The sequence below is a fragment of the Populus euphratica genome, unplaced genomic scaffold, assembly GCF_000495115.2.
Source record: "Populus euphratica unplaced genomic scaffold, PopEup_1.0 scaffold397.1, whole genome shotgun sequence".
NCBI lineage: Eukaryota > Viridiplantae > Streptophyta > Magnoliopsida > Malpighiales > Salicaceae > Populus > Populus euphratica.
Window position 1 is genome coordinate 6,311 of NW_011500284.1, and position 7,919 is coordinate 14,229.

Sequence of the window (7,919 nt, forward strand, 5' to 3'; positions counted from 1 at the left end):
TAGTAGTAGTAGTAGTAGTAGTAGTACTAATAATAATAATAATAATAATAATAATAATAATAATAATAAAGAAAGAGAAGAAGAAGAAGATGATGATGATGAGAACTTGGAGATCAAATATTAATGTAAGGATTAAGCAATAATAATAACAAATGTCAAGGTTAGAGGTTCCACTAATGGTATATCAAACAAGTATAGTATAAACTCTTATTATTGAATTGGAAACCACACACAAAGGAGGTTCCAATCAGATTATATATTGTTAACATGATTACATTAGTCATCTTATTCAATTAATGCTAATACTTGTAAATCTCGTCAAGCATTCATGATTATAACTTATGTTAACAACAAATCAAGTTCCTTTCATAGCTCAGGTGTCGGTTATACCATACATTATGGGCTATGAAAGTGCCAAGCATTTGTTGTACCAAGTGTTATACAACATAAATCAAGATTAGTCATTTAACAAGCAAAGTATTAAAGAGTGAACAAGATAACAAATATAAAACATGTTAGTATCAAACATTAAAGTCCATATTAAGTTTACATTATACTTATTCTTACACCATTAGTGTAACCTTTTCACCTTGACATAACTAACTTAGCTAGACATAATGAAAGAAAGCAAAATAGATAAACAAAATAAGAACATAAAAGTTAACTAAGTAAAGGAAATGAAATGAAAGGCATAAACTTAATATTAATGAAAGCAAAGCATAAACATTACAAAAAATACAAAGAGAGAAAGGAAGAGCATGATCTTGATCTGGAAAACCAAGATGCCTAAATGCATGGCAAATGCCTCCTTTTATAGGCCAAAATTGGGAACTATTGATTTGATGACTAATTGATAAGTGGGTGGCCAACTTTTGACTTGGTGACAATCCTTATCTTCTCTTGTCTGCCCAAAACGTCATTGATAACGTCAAAACTGGAGCTAGTTGCAAACATGAAAGTTGTAGACAATTGTCTCGGCTTTCTTGTGTAAAAAATTCAGCTCATTTGGACTTCTAGAACTCCAGATATGGCCAAAATACCGAACAGTGCTCGGGCTCGAAGACAGATTCGGGCTTCTTTGTTGTTGCTACAATTTGGACTTGATAATGGCCTTTTTAGATCTTGGGCTCCATATGAAAGTTGTAGGCCTATGTCTTACCTTTCCATCCATATAAATTGGACCTAAATCTGAGATCTGTAGCTCCAGATATAACCCAATTACCGAATAGTGTTCCGGTTTGGATTGCACCGACATCTCTTCTCTAAGTTTGATCATCTCTTTATCCATGCAATTTAAGTTCTTCAAGTCATCAATCAATCTTTTCATTTATGTGATAGACCTGCATTAAAAATAAACATTTACCACAAATTATAGGTATCTTATCTTATTAGATACATTATTATAAAACATATTTTAGTTAAGGAGTTATTGATACTTCAAGTGTAAAATGATGATATAAAACCATGATAAAAATGCACTTTTAAGTACTAATCACATGTCAGACTCAAATCACTTGGACTTGGTAGTTAATTAAGTCCAAGATAACATGGACTTGACAATCATGTCAAACTCAAGAAATTTGAATTTTGCAATAAATCAAGTCCAAGATAACACATGTCTAGCAAACATGCTAGATCTAAGGCATTTGGACTTGATAGTTAGCCAAGCCTAAAATACTTGGACTTAATAGTTAGCCAAGTCCAAGGGAATGACCATCCTCCTTTTAACACGCCTAAAGGAATGACCATCTTCTCTTGTGTTTAACCTCAGGGAATAACTTAGCTTCAATGAGTTTAGCTACTTTTGATGTCTTGTATCTTAATTCCCCTGTATAAAAATTCTTCAATGACCCATCATATTTTCATCAAATATTAATTTAGATGTAAGGGATATTTATCCCTAATTAAATGCTATTAGGGTAAGATTATATCTTTTAAGTGTATAAAAGTTCTCCAAAGATCCATTATATTTTTATCAAATATTAATATAGATGTTAAAGATATTTATTCTTCGTTAAATGATTTAGGATAAGATTATACTCCAAATATATTTTTTTTCACAAAAGAACAAAACTCATAGGCTATAAATACACTATGAAACCTTCAGAACAATGGTTCATAATCTTTATTTTTTACTACATATATATTTTTAGAGCATCTCTCTATAAAATATTTTTGTATTTTTTTTCTAAAAATATATTTTTTTAAGCATCGGAGAGTCCCCATTTCTACTAAAATAGATCTTATGCAAGTATTAATTACAAGCCACCTTGATCTATCAAACACCAAGTTATCAACTATCTTGACTAGTGGCATAACCCATTTTTTGGCTTATTCCCTAATTTATATTTTTTTTCTTTTCAAAAAAATAAAATACAAAAAAAATAAAAAAATATTACAGTGAAAAAAGAATGTCAAAGCGCCATAAAAATGATTAAAAATTAGTTGAGGAGGTTCAAAATTACAAAGATTAAAATTTGGGAGTATTTTATTAATTGATGAAAGCCTTGTTAATAAAAAAAATCAATTTAAGGAAGAAAATTTCAAAATTGGATATTTACAGACTCAATTAAATTTTATTAAAAGTTTAATTGAATATATGAAGGGTTTGATTGCAAGAAAAAATGATTTTGGAGTTAATTTAGGCTTTAATTGGAAGAAATTAAAGTTCTAGGGTCAAATTATAATTTTTAAAAGTTAATTTGGTCCAATCAACGACTTAATTGCATAAATATTGAAGTTTGATTGTCAATTAAGGACTTAATTAAAGAAATTCAAAACCAATGACCAAATTGGAAAAAAAACGCGTAAATAGAAATGCTGCAATTAAACTAAATTAGAAGTCAAATTGAAGAAATTAGAAGTTTATTGTTGAATTGAGGGTCAAATTGTATAAATTCAAGACCAAGGACTTGATTGAACAAATCACAATTGAAAAAGGTGGCCAACTTTAGAGCCCCTATTTGATTTTTAGTAAGGATGTAATTGCATTGATTTTTTAAGCAAAATTGCAATTGAGGACTTGATTGAACAAATTACAAATTAAGGACTGATTTGTATTTTAACATAAGTTCAGCTTCGTTTTTATTTAAATGAAACGATGCATTTTGTCTAAAACAGTGTCGTTTCATACACTATTCATTAAAAAAAGAAGGAAAAATCTAAAACGGTACCATTTTGAAGGCATTATGGGTCTTGTTCTTCCCTTGGACACTTGAGGCAAGGGAAAAAGAAGATTTTTTCTTTCTTTGTCACTGCCATCTCACTCTTAAAAACTACACTGACTCCCCTTTAAAAGGACACCAACTTGCCCACGTCTTTCCACGTTTTGGAAGGGCAGTGAAGGAACGGTAGCATAGTGGCCGCCCTGTCCACTTTCTCCCATGTTTTTTCACCTATAAAAACAAGGGAGCACAAAAAAAAAAGGGTCAAGAGAGATAGAAGGCCAAGAGAAGAGAGAAACAGAAGAGAGAGTAGCAAACAGAAGAGAGAAGAGTGAAAAGAGGAGAAGAAAAGGAAAGATAAAAAAAATAGAGCATACCGTAAAGAATGAAAGAAGACGGACCGCCGCTGGAACCACCGCTGGATGATTGAGGTTTCTCCAAGTAAACCCCCTGCCCCTTTTCTTTTGCTTTCATTTCATCCCTCCCCAAGAAAGACATGCACATCTCTGCAGGCAGAGAGAAGCTGGTTACTATGCTCATACACAGTAACCAGCTACTGTGGGTCAGGCTGAGCCCAGTCCATATAGTTAGGCCAGGTTTGGCCTAGCTCATATATTTAGGCCTGATCCAGTCCATTTAAAAAAATTCAAAAATATGTGTCAGAATTTTACAATTTTTCCACATAGTTTTTATGTTATTTTGAGTAATATCGGGCAGTATTTTTATATTATAAAAATACAAATGTGTTATTAAAATACTCGATTTCGTCAAAATTTCCAAAAAATCTTAAAAAATAAAATAAAATATTTTTGTATATACGACCAAGTGTCTCAAAGCTAAAAAATCATATTGTGTTTTTTATACACAAAAAAAAAAATGTTTTAACATGTATTTTGGCTTTAATAACCAATTTATTACAAGTCAAGAGAATATTGACCAAAATATCAAAAACAATAAAAATTTTATTTTGTTTTGTTTTAGTATCAAAGATTATGAATTTATACGTAAAATGTATTCTCGATATTAAAAAAGATATTTTCTTTTGATAACATAGAACAATTAGATTTTTTTCCCGATAAGATCAGGATCTCCTTATAAAGGAGAATTTTTCTTAGATCGTAAATGAACCAACGATTAGAAAACGACACCAAAACCTTAGATTTTATTAGATATTAAAATAATATAGTTTATAGTAGGTAGAACCTATTTGAAATGTTAATACCTTTTCTTTAAGCAACTAGTTTCTGCATCTTATCTCTGAGATTAGTTAGGATTTATTGTGACCAGAATACTAGGTGACTATTTCTATTCTAATTTTCTATTGATAAAAGATAAAAATTTATTGTTTCTCATATTTTGCCAGAATATATTATATATTTGTCTATTACATCTAATTTTTTAGAGTGGACGATTATCGAGATACTGCACACATATGATAACTAAAAAGAATAAATGAGATTGTTATGATCAATTAATTAACTGATTATTCAACTCAAAAATTTTATTTATAGGCTACTTAGATTTATGAGACTTTACTTTATAAATTATAGAGCTAAATGAGGACAGCTGTGGCCATCTTTATGTGATCTTCACTCTGGATGTTATTATTTAGTAATGGAACTTGAGGTGGCAGTAGTGGAGCTTGCATAATTTCATCCAAGAGAGATTGCAAGAAACCTATAAGGGTTAACATAAGTGGTAGAGTAATTCTCCCAAGTCATCAGACATGGGGATTTTTTCTGGAAAAAAACAAGAATTTTTTTTATCGAGCAAAGCACTGGTGTGATTTGGCGCACCAAATTACATTTATACAACACAGAATGGATTAAGTACTAAAATTCAAAGACTTTTCTCTAAATCATGATGCTTAATCAATTAAAAGCTTTGTTATTATTCTTCTTGATTGATCAGGAAAACAAGGTCTAATCATGTTTCCAAGGAAAAGCAGGTTGCCCAGCAATACTCTACGTTGCCACCACATATTAGTATGATCTTTCCTACAGAGGAACAAGGTTAAAAAAAACAAACAGTTCTTGTAGTCTATCATGCATTTAAATCTTCAACACATCAAAATGTAAAAGATTTTTACTTGGAAGAGGAAAGTTATTGTATGAATGAAGATCCTGTTGATTCCCTTCTTAATTTTTTGTGAATGAGCTGTCTAATTATCCCAGCTTTGAAAACGATATTCTCTTCTGTGCTTTTCCTTGTCATTTAATCTAAAAAGTATGGGAATTCCATGCCTCTATGCACGGTCATTGTATCAGTTTCAGTTCATACATGATGTGTACTCCTACTTTGTGAGTCTGTTTTGGGATTTTTATTTTTGTGTTATAAAAGTTTTTGAAAAAAAAATTATTTTTTGTTTTAAATTAAATTTTTTAATTTTCAGATCATTTTAAAAATGTTAAAATTAAATTTTTTAAAAATAAAAAAAAATATTATTTTAATATATTTCTAAATAAAAAATATTTTAAAAAAACGTCAAAGTATATAAATTTGAAATAAAGCCAGCAGCAAGCATTCTTCTTTGTTATTGTTATTTGCTTCATCAAATTTTATAGCCTTTTTGGAATGGAAAAAGGGATAAGAAATCTATATAGGTGATTAAACCAACAAAAGTGTGACTAAACACTACAATTAGTGATGTTTCAACTCAGGTTAGCAAAAGGTAATCTCTTTTGCCTGATTTCTTTTCATATAAATCCAAATCAATCAACCATATCTTTAAGAATAATCTCTTTTGTAAGTGAGGTTCTGGCCTAGCGGTGGGAGGAGCTTGTCCCTTTCCTCCGCACTGGATTCAAACCTTATTATGCACGTTTGTCACCCCCACGGTGCCTTACCTGTTCACTGGGCTTGCAGGATGTTCAGTAGGCCGTGGGGATTAGTCATGGTGCGCGTAAGCTGGCCCGGACACCCCACATAAATTAAAAAAAAAAAGAATAAGCTTCATAGCCATAGCCTTTTCACAAAGTGAACGCCACCATGTTTATTCAAATTCAGGATGCTACTATCAGCATGTGTGCATACATGCCTTTGCTTTGTAACTAATGACGGCTTTTTTTGGTTGGAGATTGCATCTTCCATGGCTTTAAGTTCATAATCCAAGAGACTCTAAAGAGGTTGTGAATACAGTGAACCCAACTGCTGATCTAATAACATCTACAAAGTGCGAAAGAAAAATCTTTAATAAAGCCACTAATGTGCAAGAAAGATTACAGAACCACATCGATATTAAGAACACACACACACAAAAAAAACACCCTTTGACATTCAAAATGCAAGCATGCTGTAATACATAAAAAAAACACCAGTTTCCAGAAGCACATGATATATAATCAACCAAGCACCGAACCAGTTAAGCAAAACCACCTATTGCACTCAAACCTACACTTAATTGTTCGATATTTATCCATTTATAAAGTTGCTTCTGAAACAAACAACAATAAACCATAAAACGCTCATTCATATCCACATTGAATAAATGGAAACAGCTGCAGTAAACAACATAATCAACAACCAAATCAGACTCCACAGAGAACTTTAGTTCATGCTTCAATAGCAAGTTCACAAAAGCATACACCATATTGATGCCAATGCTCCTTCTGTCCTTCACAGATGACTTTGATGGCATTCTTACTGGCAATATTTCAGTCAACACAACAGGCTCCTAACCTTACCCAGCTCAAACAAGATAACACAAATCTTTTTTCCAATAAAAACTAGATACCTTGCTCGTCCAAATCAAACTACCAGTTATTGGCAAGGCAGAAAATCTTTACACTTAGCCAGCTTTACTTAAAAACACAGAAACTATTCGTTAAATTTAACAGCAAAACCGAAACCTACGAAAAACCAGGGTTATTAAACAAATTCAACCTGCACATCCTTGTCTTCGTGTGTCTGACAACAATTACACGCCTAGCTTATCACTCATTAGATTAAAACGGCTCCAACCTCAATCACCTGCTCTACACTGTACTCCTTAAAAATCAAAGCACATTCTACTAAACACCACTAAATTTGAGGGAGTTACATTTCGCAATCTATTCACGAATCAACATTATACTAAATCAGGTGAAATTCAACGAGTTTCAAGCCAACTGCATCAATATCAATACATATTCCAAAAAAAAAAGTAGCAATCTCTCTATTTTCTTAAACTAATTCAACAAGAAAAAAAGTCGCCAATCAGTCCGTCCGAGCGTCCAAATAAGATCACCTCACACGCGCGTGGCCGAAACTATTAAAGACATTTCTAGTCCAATAAAAAGGAACTAACAATGAAAACCTGCGTTCTTTCTCCACGGGGCAGTGTTGAAACTGCTGGATTCTATGTTCAAGAAGGTGGGCAACGGATTGGCTCAACCTACATTCCAGCTGAGAACATAGAGGAGACAACAAAGGCATTAAGAGCTGAGCTTATGCAAAACTGCCATTATGCAGGGCTTGAAGATATGATACATCAATGAAATTCACCATTAACTAGAAAGACAAGCATCATAAGAACATCATGTTTTGATAAAAACTAGCAAGGCCCTTGTCGACATTGCTCTTTACATGTTTTGATACAACGCTTTTAAGAGCATCATGTAATGTTGCGTTTTCAATCAGAGTCACATCACATCGCTTGTTAAATTTTTGTCAGTGGTTGAGTAATTGGTAGATAGGTAAAATGTTTATCAGTGACATTCTTCATAAATATATTTTCCAAATTTTATATGAAACTTGTATTTAAAAAGAAAAAGATAA